The following is a 12,438-nucleotide window of genomic DNA, read 5'->3' as shown; positions in this document are numbered from 1 at the left end:
ATGCTGTCAGATGTCCTTACTCAACCCCTTTTCTCTCCCTGTCATACATACACAGAAAGGTAAAAACGCTTCCACTGTGGGTCCTCTGTAGCTCAGCTGGTAGAGCACGGCACTTGTAACGCCAAGGTAGTGGGTTCGATCCCCGGGACCACCCATACACAAAAATGTATGCACGCATGACTGTAAGTCGCTTTGGATAAAAGCGTCTGCTAAATGGCATATTATTATTATTATTACTGTCAACCCCCCAACAGTCCATCATTACTTTAAGACATGAAGGTCAGTCAATCCGGAAGATTTCAAGAATTTGGAAAGTTACTTCAAGTGCAGTCGCAAAAACCATCAAGCGCTATGATGAAACTGGCTCTCATGAGGACCGCCACAGGAAAGGAAGACCCAGAGTTACCTCTGCTGCAGAGGATAAGTTCATTAGAGTTACCAGCCTCAGAAATTGCAGCCCAGATAAATGCTTCACAGAGTTCAAGTAATAGACACATCTCAACATCAACTGTTCGGAGGAGACTGTGTGAATCAGGCCTTCATGGTTGAAATGCTGCAAAGAAACCCGAGTGTACTCCCGAGTGGCGCAGTGGTCTAAGGCACTGCATCGCAGTGCTAGCTGTGCCACTAGAGATCCTGGTTCGAATCCAGGCTCTGTCGTAGCCGGCCGCAACCGGGAGACCCATGGGGCGGCGCACAATTGGCCCAGCGTCGTCCATGGTAGGGGAGGGAATGGCCGGCTGGGATGTACAGTGGGGAAAACAAGTATTTAGTCAGCCACCAATTGTGCAAGTTCTCCCACTTAAAAAGATGGGAGGCCTGTAATTTTCATCATAGGTACACGTCAACTATGACAGACAAAATGAGAAAAAAAAATCCAGGAAATCACATTGTAGGATTTTTTATGAATTTATTTGCAAATTATGGTGGAAAATAAGTATTTGGTCAATAACAAAAGTTTCTCAATACTTTGTTATATACCCTTTGTTGGCAATGACACAGGTCAAACGTTTTCTGTAAGTCTTTCTGTAAGTATTTTCACACACTGTTGCTGGTATTTTGGCCCATTCCTCCATGCAGATCTCCTCTAGAGCAGTGATGTTTTGGGGCTGTCGCTGGGCAACACGGACTTTCAACTCCCTCCAAAGATTTTCTATGGGGTTGAGATCTGGAGACTGGCTAGGCCACTCCAGGACCTTGAAATGCTTCTTACGAAGCCACTCCTTCGTTGCCCGGGCGGTGTGTTTGGGATCATTGTCATGCTGAAAGACCCAGCCACGTTTCATCTTCAATGCCCTTGCTGATGGAAGGAGGTTTTCACTCAAAATCTCACGATACATGGCCCCATTCATTCTTTCCTTTACACGGATCAGTCGTCCTGGTAACTTTGCAGAAAAACAGCCCCAAAGCATGATGTTTCCACCCCCATGCTTCACAGTAGGTATGGTGTTCTTTGGATGCAACTCAACATTCTTTGTCCTCCAAACACGACGAGTTGAGTTTTTACCAAAAAGTTCTATTTTGGTTTCATCTGACCATATGACATTCTCCCAATCCTCTTCTGGATCATCCAAATGCACTCTAGCAAACTTCAGACGGGCCTGGACATTTACTGGCTTAAGCAGGGTGACACGTCTGGCACTGCAGGATTTGAGTCCCTGGCGGCGTAGTGTGTTACTGATGGTAGGCTTTGTTACTTTGGTCCCAGCTCTCTGCAGGTCATTCACTAGGTCCCCCCGTGTGGTTCTGGGATTTTTGCTCACCGTTCTTGTGATCATTTTGACCCCACGGGGTGAGATCTTGCGTGGAGCCCCAGATCAAGGGAGATTATCAGTGGTCTTGTATGTCTTCCATTTCCTAATAATTGCTCCCACAGTTGATTTCTTCAAACCAAGCTGCTTACCTATTGCAGATTCAGTCTTCCCAGCCTGGTGCAGGTCTATAATTTTGTTTCTGGTGTCCTTTGACAGCTCTTTGGTCTTGGCCATAGTGGAGTTTGGAGTGTGACTGTTTGAGGTTGTGGACAGGTGTCTTTTATACTGATAACAAGTTCAAACAGGTGCCATTAATACAGGTAACGAGTGGAGGACAGAGAAGCCTCTTAAATAAGAAGTTACAGGTCTGTGAGAGCCAGAAATCTTGCTTGTTTGTAGGTGACCAAATACTTATTTTCCACCATAATTTGCAAAAAATTCATAAAAAATCCTACAATGTGATTTTCTGGATTTTTTTTCCTCATTTTGTCTGTCATAGTTGACGTGTACCTATGATGAAAATTACAGGCCTCTCTCATCTTTTTAAGTGGGAGAACTTGCACAGTTGGTGGCTGACTAAATATTTTTTTTCCCCACTGTAGCTCAGTTGGTAGAGTTGTGGGTTCGCTTCCCACGGGGGGCTAGTATGAAAAAATAAAAAATTAATGTATGCACTCACTAACTGTAAGTCGCTCTTGATAAGAGCGTCTGCTAAATGACTAAAATGTAAATGTAAACCACTACTAAAGGACACCAATAAGAAGAAGAGACTTGCTTGGGCCAAGAAACACGAGCAATGGACATTAGATCAGTGGAAATATGTCCTTTATTCTGATGAGTCCAAATTTGAGATTTTTGGTTCCAACTGCTGTGTCTTTGAGAGACGCAGAGTAGGTCAATGAATGATCTCCGCATGTGTGGTTTCCACTGTGAAGCATGGAGGAGGAGGTGTGACGGTGTGGGGTGCTTTGCTGGTGACACTGTCTGTGATTTACAGTGGCTTGCGAAAGTATTCACCCCCTTGGCATTTTTCCTACTTTGTTGCCTTACAACCTGGAATTAAATTTGATATTTTTAGGGGGTTGGATCATTTGATTTACACAACATGCCTACCACTTTGAAGATGCAAAATATGTTTTATTGTGAAACAAACAAGAAATAAGACAAAAAAACAGAACTTGAGCGTGCATAACTTTTCACCCATTGTCCTGCTGGAAGGTGAACCTCCGTCCCAGTCTCAAATATCTGGAAGACTGAAACAGGTTTCCCTCAAGAATTTCCCTGTATTTAGCGCCATCCTTCAATTCTGACCAGTTTACAGTCCCTGCCGATGAAAAACATCCCCACAGCATGAAGCTGCCACCACCGTGCTTCACTGTGGGGATGGTGTTCTCGGGGTGATGAGAGGTGTTGGGTTTGCGCCAGACATAGCGTTTTCCTTGATGGCCGAAAAGCTCAATTATAGTCTCAACTGATGAGAGTACCTTCTTCCATATATTTGGAGTCTCCCACATGCCTTTTGGCGAACACCAAACACGTTTTCTTATTTTTTTCTTTAAGCAATGGCTTTTTTCTGCCCACTCTTCCGTAAAGCCCAGCTCTGTGGATTGTACGGCTTAAAGTGGTCCGATGGACAGATACTCCAATCTCTGCTGTGGAGCTTTGCAGCTCCTTCAGGGTTATCTTTGGTCTCTTTGTTGCCTCTCTGATTAATGCCCTCCTTGCCTGGTCTGTGAGTTTTGGTGGGCGGCCCTCTCTTGGCAGGTTTGTTGTGGTGCCATATTCTTTCCATTTTTTTAATAATGGATTTAATGGTGCTCCGTGGGATGTTCAAAGTTTCTGATATTGTTTTATAACCCAACCCTGATCTGTACTTCTCCACAACTTTGTCCCTGACCTGTTTGGAGAGCTCCTTGGTCTTCATGGTGCCGCTTGCTTGGTGGTGCCCCTTGCTTAGTGGTGTTGCAGACTCTGGGGCCTTTCAGAACAGGTGTGTGTATATATACTGAGATCATGTGACACTTAAATAAAGTCCACCTGTGTGCAATCTAACTAATTATGTGACTTCTGAAGGTAATTGGTTGCACTAGATCTTATTTAGGGGCTTCATAGAAAAGGGGTTGAATACATATGCACGCGCCACTTTTCCGTTATTTATTTTTTTGCATTTTTTGAAGCAAGTTATTTTTCATTCCACTTCACCAATTTGGACTATTTTGTGTATGTTCATTACATGAAATCCAAATAAAAATCAATTTCAATTACAGGTTGTAATGCAACAAAATAGGAAAAACGCCAAGGGGGTTGAATACTTTTGCAAGGCACTGTATTTAGAATTCAAAACATGTAGAGTAACTGTAGTTTTGCTGAGAAATTCATCACTGATGGTATTATGCATCAACTATGCCTTGGGGATTGTAATTTTATTCCTGAACTTGAATGATCCAGATTCAGAGTCATGTAAGTATGAACATAGGTAATGTGTAACAATGCATACTCATCTTTGTCTTTACTCTAGATTTCCAAATGACTGAAATCTCTCTCAGGGGATACCAGTTATAGAGTTCAGGACATGAAAGCTTCAATTACGGTTACACATAGAGAAGAAACAGGCCAAGTGGGTTGAAAATGAATGACATTAGCAATGTTCTTGGTTTGAATGCAACTCAATCATGGTGTCTCTTGCGCAATACTCCACTGATACTTGGAGATGTAAATATTGTGTTTTCACCTATTGTAACTAATGGTATGGCATGTTATTTGAAGCATCTGATTTGTGAGCACCACACGTTGTTCAAGTGTCTGTTTCCGGACAGAAACTTTATTCCCATGCACCACCATATGATACACTATCCGTCGTGTATTCATAGAATAGGTCCCCTTCTGCACATGTGGTGCATGAAGTGTGAAGGGAAGCATAACTTCTTCAAGACGTCTGTAAAGAATTTCAAAAACATAACAAAAACCTTGGTAAATAACTATGAGACACTTGGCGTTTCATTGTGAGAATTTCTTTTTTCAAAGGTTTGTTTGGTCCAATTAAAACAGAACTGATCAGCAGTTTGGAGGGAGTGAGATGTTAAGTACAACGCTGCATTTGAGGTTATCTTCTGACGTTTCCACAACTAGTTGGGTGAAGAACTAAGCAAGCCCGCTGTACCCTGCTTCAAAGACAGACCAAACCAACTGCACTGCTGACAGGGAGTGCCTTTTGATCCAGGTTGCTGAGCACTTGATTGCCCTGTTCTGAACCGTTGTTTCAGTAAGCGGGTAATGTGATTGTGTGAGCGTTTCAAAAGGGGTGTCAATATTCACAGAATATTTTATGTTGGGCCTTTACTCTATTGTTCTCTATTGTTCCTCAAGCAAGGGGGGAGGCCGATGACATCACGGACATCACTCCTTGAATGCCCTACTCCTTGAAGTTTGCAGTTGTCTAAATAACACTTCTTTTTTTTTACCCTTAAGTGTGTGTACTTTACTGTATCTATACTTGGGATATCACTTTTCAACAGAGAAGTTCAAAAACCACTGGACTCCCCCTCCGTCTCTCTCCATCTCTCATGTGCCGTCTAGTTTTTCATCTTTTCATCGAGGTAGAGTCCGAAGTGTTAGTCGAGGCTCAGATCTAGTCTTATCAGGTGAGTCACTGTGAGGTTTCTACACCTTTCACATTCCCACAGAAATCTCCCTCAAAGCACAGAGCAGAGGAAAAATGTCACAGAGGCGACTGTGACAGGAAGCTTTTTACTTGGTTTGCATAAGAATATTTCTGTTTATTAGAAATCTGTGTATATGCAGGATGTGTGTATAAGTGTGTGTTGACTGTTGTGTCTCCGATGGGCTGGCTAGCAGATAACCGCACGTTACACGCCTATATCCTTGAGGCTGCTGACCTTGTGGTGGCTGTGGTCTACTCTATATGCGTAAGTCCTACTGTACCCAACGGTGTGTATGTGTGACAGGAGGAGATTGGCTTCATTCATTGAAGGGAGATCTGAGTTTGCCAATCAGAGGCTCAGAGCTCAATTTCCCCTCAGTCCACTCAGGACACACACACACGTTTCTACTCTGTTGGCCATCAGATGTGTGTAAGTGCTTTGATGGCTTGCCTGTAAATGTTCTTTAGTCCAGAGGGTATTTGAGTCAGTTAGTAATGAAGAGAGCCCGTTCAACATTATTTACATTTACATCATTTAGCAGACGCTCTTATCCAGAGCGACTTACAAATTGGTGCATTCAACTTATGATAGCCAGTGGGACAACCACATTTTTTATTTTATTTTTTAATGGGGGGTGGGTGAAGAAGGATTACTTTATACTATTCCAGGTATTCCTTAAAGAGGTAGGGTTTCAAGTGTCTCCGGAAGGTGGTCAGTGACTCCGCTGTCCTGGCGTCGTGGGGGAGCTTGTGCCACCATTGGGGTGCCAGAGCAGCGAATAGCTTTGTCTGGGCTGAGCGGGAACTGTGCTTCTGTAGAGGTAGGGGAGCTAGCAGGCCAGAGGTGGATGAACGTAGTGCCCTCGTTTGGGTGTAGGGTCTGATCAGAGCCTGAAGTTAAGGAGGTGCCGTTTCCCTCACAGCCCGTAGGCAAGCACCATGGTCTTGTAGTAGATGCGAGCCTCAACTGGAAGCCAGTGGAGTGTGCGGAGGAGCAGGGTGACATGAGAGAACTTGGGAAGGTTGAACACCAGACGGGCTGCGGTGTTCTGGATAAGTTGTAGGGGTTTAATGGCACAGGCAGGGAGCTCAGCCAACAGCGAGTTGCAGTAATCCAGACGGGAGATGACAAGTGCCTGGATTAGGACCTGTGCCGCTTTCTGTGTAAGGTAGGGTCGTACTCTGCGAATGTTGTAGAGCATGAACCTACAGGATCGGGTCACCGCTTTGATGTTAGCGGAGAACGACAGGGTGTTGTCCAGGGTCACACCAAGGTTCTTTGCACTCTGGGAGGAGGACACAATGGAGTTGTCAACCGTGATGGCGAGATCATGGAGCGGGCAGTCCTTCCCCGGGAAGGATAATTTGTTCTTTGAACATGCCAGCAGCAGTGTTGTGGTATGACACTGATGGGGTTGATTTAGGATTTTGTGCAGTAGTATTTACTCATTACTGGAAACAGTGAAAATAATTGCACACTTTTCTCTTCTGATGAAAACAATGTGTAATATACTGTGAACAAAACACTTAAGTGACATTTGTATTTACAGTTTTGCAAAGGGTGGTCTAAGATATGCAAGTCAGGTACTAAGGAAATAAAATGATCAGAAGTTCTGTAAATGGGGTTAGGGTTATTCCTAACTTCCTCTGCCTCCCCCCAGGTGTGTGTTCTCTGGTGGGTAACACCATGCTGCTCTATGTGTCCTATAAGAAGAAGATGCTGCTGAAACCAGCAGAGTTCTTCATTATTAACCTGGTTGTCAGTGACCTGGGCATGACCCTTAGCCTCTAACCCCTGGCTGTGACAACTAATATCTACCACAGGTCATAGGTCACACACACACACTGGCTGTTTTGATATCTAACTAATTATATAAATATATCTCCCTCCCACTCTCTCTCCCCTCCTCCTTTCCTAGGTGGTTGTATGGTAAGACATTGTGTCTGATCTGTGCGTTCTGTGGAGTGTTGTTTGGTATCTGCAGTCTGACCACCCTGACCATCCTCAGTACTGTCTGCTACCCACGCTACGGTAAGACCACAGCACTGCTGCTGGCATTATGCACATATTTGATCACCAAGCATCCCTGACCACATATGACTGTCTGTGACTGCACCACACATCATCATGGTGATTCATTTTTCATTCATTCATTGGAAAGCGCTCCAACCAGGACGGTGGGGCGAGGTCCTACACGGTGGCACTGTTCTTCGGCTGCTACATCCTGCCCTGCTGTGCCGTCACTTCCTCCTACACACAGATCCTGGTCACGGTCCCAGAGTCACGGAGACCAGTGGAGCAACACGTCTCACAGCAGACACACATGGGCATCATACAGACCATTATCGAGTTATCAAGTTAACACACACACAGAAAATTAGCGATCAGAATTTTAACAGCCACAGTGTTAAATGTAACACTTTCTTAGAAATTATATGGAACCATCTCAAATAGTGTTAAACTAACACTTTGCAAAGTGATGATAAACTAACACACCAAGAGTGTTGGGTCCCTAACTAATTCTGACAATAAAATTAACACTTTACACTTTCTCAGTGTTAGGGAATTAACAGCTGTGGTGTTACAGTAACTCATTTTGGGTTGTTGTTTTTTAACACTGTAGGGTGTTATATGCATATTTATTTCCCAGGGTGCCTTTGGAGTGAATTTTAGAGGTACCAGTACCACCCATGACTGTGTTTGCTAGTGACATGATTGTTGCATTCAATGGATTTCAGTCCTGTAGCCTTCACCAAGTGAGTGCCAAGTGGAAGTTAGTGAATATATTATAATAAAAATATATTATTTATGACAAATTATTGTTATTATTTTCCCACTGGTGTTAACCCCACAAGAATTAACACTCAGATATAAAACTCAATACACTTTTTACGCATATTTTCTGTGCATGCTTACCGCTTACTCCGAGTAGATTCGGTGTGTGTGTGTAGTTGGTGTGTCTACAGATGAGTGTGTGAGTTGAAGCAACAAGTGCCAGATGGATTCAAAGTGTGTTTGTTGGTATTGGTGAATTGATTACGACACTTCAATCATTATGCAATAAACGCTTCCCTTCAGAAAGGACAGAACAGCTTAGCTTCCTTTTACTTTTTAACGGTGCCAGACGGGGCTGGGTATACAGTAGCTTTGTCGCTCTTTGAAACTCATATTTCACATTTGCAGCAAAGAATAGATTTCCTTCGACTTCCAACTCAGACCAGAAATGAACTTTTCCATGAATTGTCAAACTGTACCAAGACTAATAAATAATTTATGTAAAATGTCTGTCTGTGTGTGTGTATTGGTTTCTTCACGGCATGGAGTCCCTACGCCCTGGTCTCTATGTGGGCAGCGTTTGGTCACATGGACTCCATCCCTCCGATGGCGTTCGCCATCCTGGCCATGTTTGCTAATTCCTCAACCCTCTAGTCTACCTGCTGCTGAAGCCCAACTTCCGCCACCTGCTGTGTAAAGACCTTCACTCCGGCCACAGGGCCTGTGTTCATCAGTGTCTCTGCGTCCGCAGCTTCTCCTAACGCTCTGTACTGGCTGTTAGATTCCGCTCGCTACATCCGTGGGGATCAGAATCAAACACCACCCCCATCGTGGTCCCCGCCACTACGCCCTGCGCCAAACTAGGCTCCTCACACTCCCCCTGCGAGCGCTGGCAGGATACATTTGAGCATTTTAAACAGTATCCGAGATGTTGTCATGTCAACGTAAAACACTGTGCAACTCTCACTACAGGATAGTGTCTCTCGCGCTGTACCTCCCACACCGGGCCCTTCCGGACCCCCAATTAAAACGCTGCTTCCCATCGCCAACACCAAGAAGAGTGTACGCGTCATTGTATGCGGGAGGAAAAGTTTGGAGATAGGCAGTATAGAGATCACATTGGAGACTGTGTCCTCCCACACCAAGACTGTCGGACCCTAAGAAACACAGGCTTTTATACACACACACACCCTCCCTCTCTTTTATGAATGTATTTTCTTAACATCAATGTCTTAAGACAGAGATTTGATTTTTGTTTGTAATGTAAATCTTTGCCATTTTCAAAATAAGAGCACATCTATTAATATGAGTGTATTTATATATTAATGTATTATATTTATTCATTAGTTAGTGGTATGTCCTGTTGCAACAGGTTCTTATTTCTTGAACCAGTACAACTTCAACCAATCAGATGAGAGCAGAGGTAGACCTCAGCCAATCGGATCAGAGTTGAGGTGCACCTCAACCAATCAACTGCAGTCCCTTTACTAGTGGTAACTGCACTCAGGATACTCATGTCCCTTACTGGAGGAATCAGAACAGGTTTAAGTCTAAATGTTTGGGTATGAAGAGAATTAAGGTGATCAAGACAGATTTCAATTAATTAAAGTAGTTTACATATTTTCTTAATCATATTTTGTTTACAGTACATATTAACAGTATTGGTGTGTTGATGATTATGAACCTTACTCAAAGAGAAAATATTGTTCAGAGCGAAGCTGATTGACACCTGTCTTTTTCAACATTGATCTTAACTCTCAGATCTCTCAGACTTACCAAAGACACTCTGCTTTAAACAAGTCCCTGTTGTATGCAAAAGATTGTCATGAAACGTGTCAAATGAATATGCACGTTTAGAATCTTTATTTACAGTACATATTCATGGTCAATTAACCTCTTACAATTCCTCAAACTAACATGAATGGTCATACTTTTCCGGATCATTCTTCTTCCAGTGCTGTTTTCTTGGGGGTTGGGTCCAGGTTTTGTTATGTTTCTCTACAGTTTTTTGTGTGTGTGCCAAAATGTTCAACTAATGTCTGAATTGAGCCCCAGACTCCAGAAATCGTATCTATATGCATAATGGCGCCGGAGGGGATGGCTGCCGTTTTACAGGCTCCTAACCAACTGTGGTATTTTGTTCGTTTTTTCACATTGTTTGTAACTTATTATTTTACTTATTGTGTACATAATGTTGCTGCTACAATCTCTTATGACCGAAAAGAACGTCTGGACATCAGAACCGCGATTACTCACCTTGCACTGGCCGAATATTGTTTTATTTAACGAGTCTGACGCAAAGGATATACTGCTTTCTCGGGCCAGGCCCAAATCCCCATCATTTGTGTGAAGAAAAGATGGAGAAAAAGGGGGCGGAGGTCGGGCTGCCTTCTGAGAATTCTTAGGTGAGTAAACTTCCACTACCATCTGTTCTATTGGCGAACGTGCAAGCATTGGAAAAATAAATTGATGATCTACGATGAAGAATATCCTACCAACGGGACATTAAAAACTGTAATATCTTATGTTTCACTGAGTCGTGGCTGAACGACAACATGGATAATATAGAGCTGGCGGATTTTCCATGCATCGGCAGGACAGAGAAGCTACGTCTGGTAAGACGAGGGGTGTGGGTGTATTTGTCAATAACGGCTGGTGAGCGATGTCTAATATTAAAGAAGTCTCGAGGTATTGCTCGCCTGAGGTAGAGTACCTCATGATAAGCTGTAGACCACAATATCTACCGAGAGAGTTCTTATGTATATTATTCGTAGCCGTCTATTTACCACCACAGACCGATGCTGGCACTAAGACCGCACTCAACGAGCTGTATAAGGTCATAAGCAAACAAGAAAATGCTCATCCAGAAGCGGCGGTCCTAGTGGCCGGGGACTTTAATGCAGGCAAACTTAAATCAGTTTTACCTCATTTCTACCAGCATGTCACATGTGCAACCAGAGAAAAAAAGACCACCTTTACTCCACACACAGAGACACATACAAAGCTCTCCTTCGTCCTCCATTTGGCAAATCTGACCATAATTATATCTTCTTGATTCCTGCTTAGAAGCAAAAACTAAAGCAGGAAGTACCAGTGACTCACTCAATACAGAAGTGGTCAGATGACGCGGATGCTACGCTACAGGACTGTTTTGCTAGCACAGACTGGAATATGTTCCGGGATTCATCCAATGGCAGTGAGGAGTATACTACCTCAGTCACCGGCTTCATCAAAAAGTGCATTGATGACGTCGTCCCCACAGTGACTGTACGTACATATTCCAACCAGAAGCCATGGATTACAGGCAACACCCGCATCGAGCTAAAAGCTAGAGCTGCCGCTTTCAAGGAGCAGGACAATAATCCAGATGCTTGTAAGAAATCCCGCTACGCCATCAGACGAACCATCAAACAGAAAAAGCGTCAATACAGGTTGAATCCTACTACACCGGCTTTGACACTCAAACTATTGCGGACTACAAAGGGAAACCCAGGCACGAGCTCCCCAGTGACGGGAGCCTATCAGACGAGCTATGCTGTTCATTGACTACAGCTCAGGGGTGCGTGCTTAGTCCCCTCCTGTACTCCTTGTTCACCCACAACTGATTGGCCAAACACGACTCCAGCACCATCATTAAGTTTGCTGACGACACAACAGTGGTAGGCCTGATCACCGACAACGATGAGACAGCCTATAGGGAGGAGGTGAGAGAGACCTGGCAGTGTGGTGCCAGGCCAACAACCTCTCCCTCAATGTGAGCAAGACAAAGCAGCTGATCGTGGACTACAGGAAAAGGCGGGCCGAACAGGCCTCCATTAACATCGACGGGGCTGTAATGGAGCGGGTCGAGAGTTTCAAGTTCCTAGGTGTCCACATCACCAACAAACTATCATGGTCCAAACACACCAAGACAGTCGTGAAGAGGGCACAACAAAACCTTTTCCCCCCTCAGGAGACTGAAAAGATTTGGCATGGGTCCCCTGATCTTCAAAAGGTTCTACAGCTGCACAATCGAGAGCATCCTGACCGGTTGCATTACCGCCTGGTATGGCAACTGCTCGGCATCTGACCGTAAGGCTCTACAGAGGGTAGTGCGTACGGCCAAATACATCACTGGGGCCAAGCTTCCTGCCATTCAGGACCTATATACTAGGCGGTGTCAGAGGAAAGCCCAAAAAATTGTCAGACTCCAGGCACCCAAGTCATAGACTGTTCTTTCTGCTACCTCGACTAACTTGTACCCCCGC

General features: G+C 44.2%; 1 pseudogene across 1 annotated transcript; it reads left to right on the top strand.

Moving 5' to 3' along the window:
• Window positions 1–5,676: 5,676 nt before the first annotated feature.
• LOC311148664 (opsin-5-like) lies at window positions 5,677–9,352 on the top strand (annotated as a pseudogene). Its single transcript has 4 exons — window positions 5,677–5,680; window positions 7,077–7,239; window positions 7,335–7,765; window positions 8,695–9,352. The product of its transcript is annotated as an opsin-5-like (transcript).
• The last annotated feature ends 3,086 nt before the right edge of the window (window positions 9,353–12,438 follow it).

The sequence above is a fragment of the Coregonus lavaretus genome (assembly GCF_964263955.1).
Source record: "Coregonus lavaretus genome assembly, chromosome: 21".
NCBI lineage: Eukaryota > Metazoa > Chordata > Actinopteri > Salmoniformes > Salmonidae > Coregonus > Coregonus lavaretus.
The sequence above is the reverse complement of the archived record's forward strand: the minus strand, read 5'-3'. Positions and strand labels throughout refer to the sequence as shown.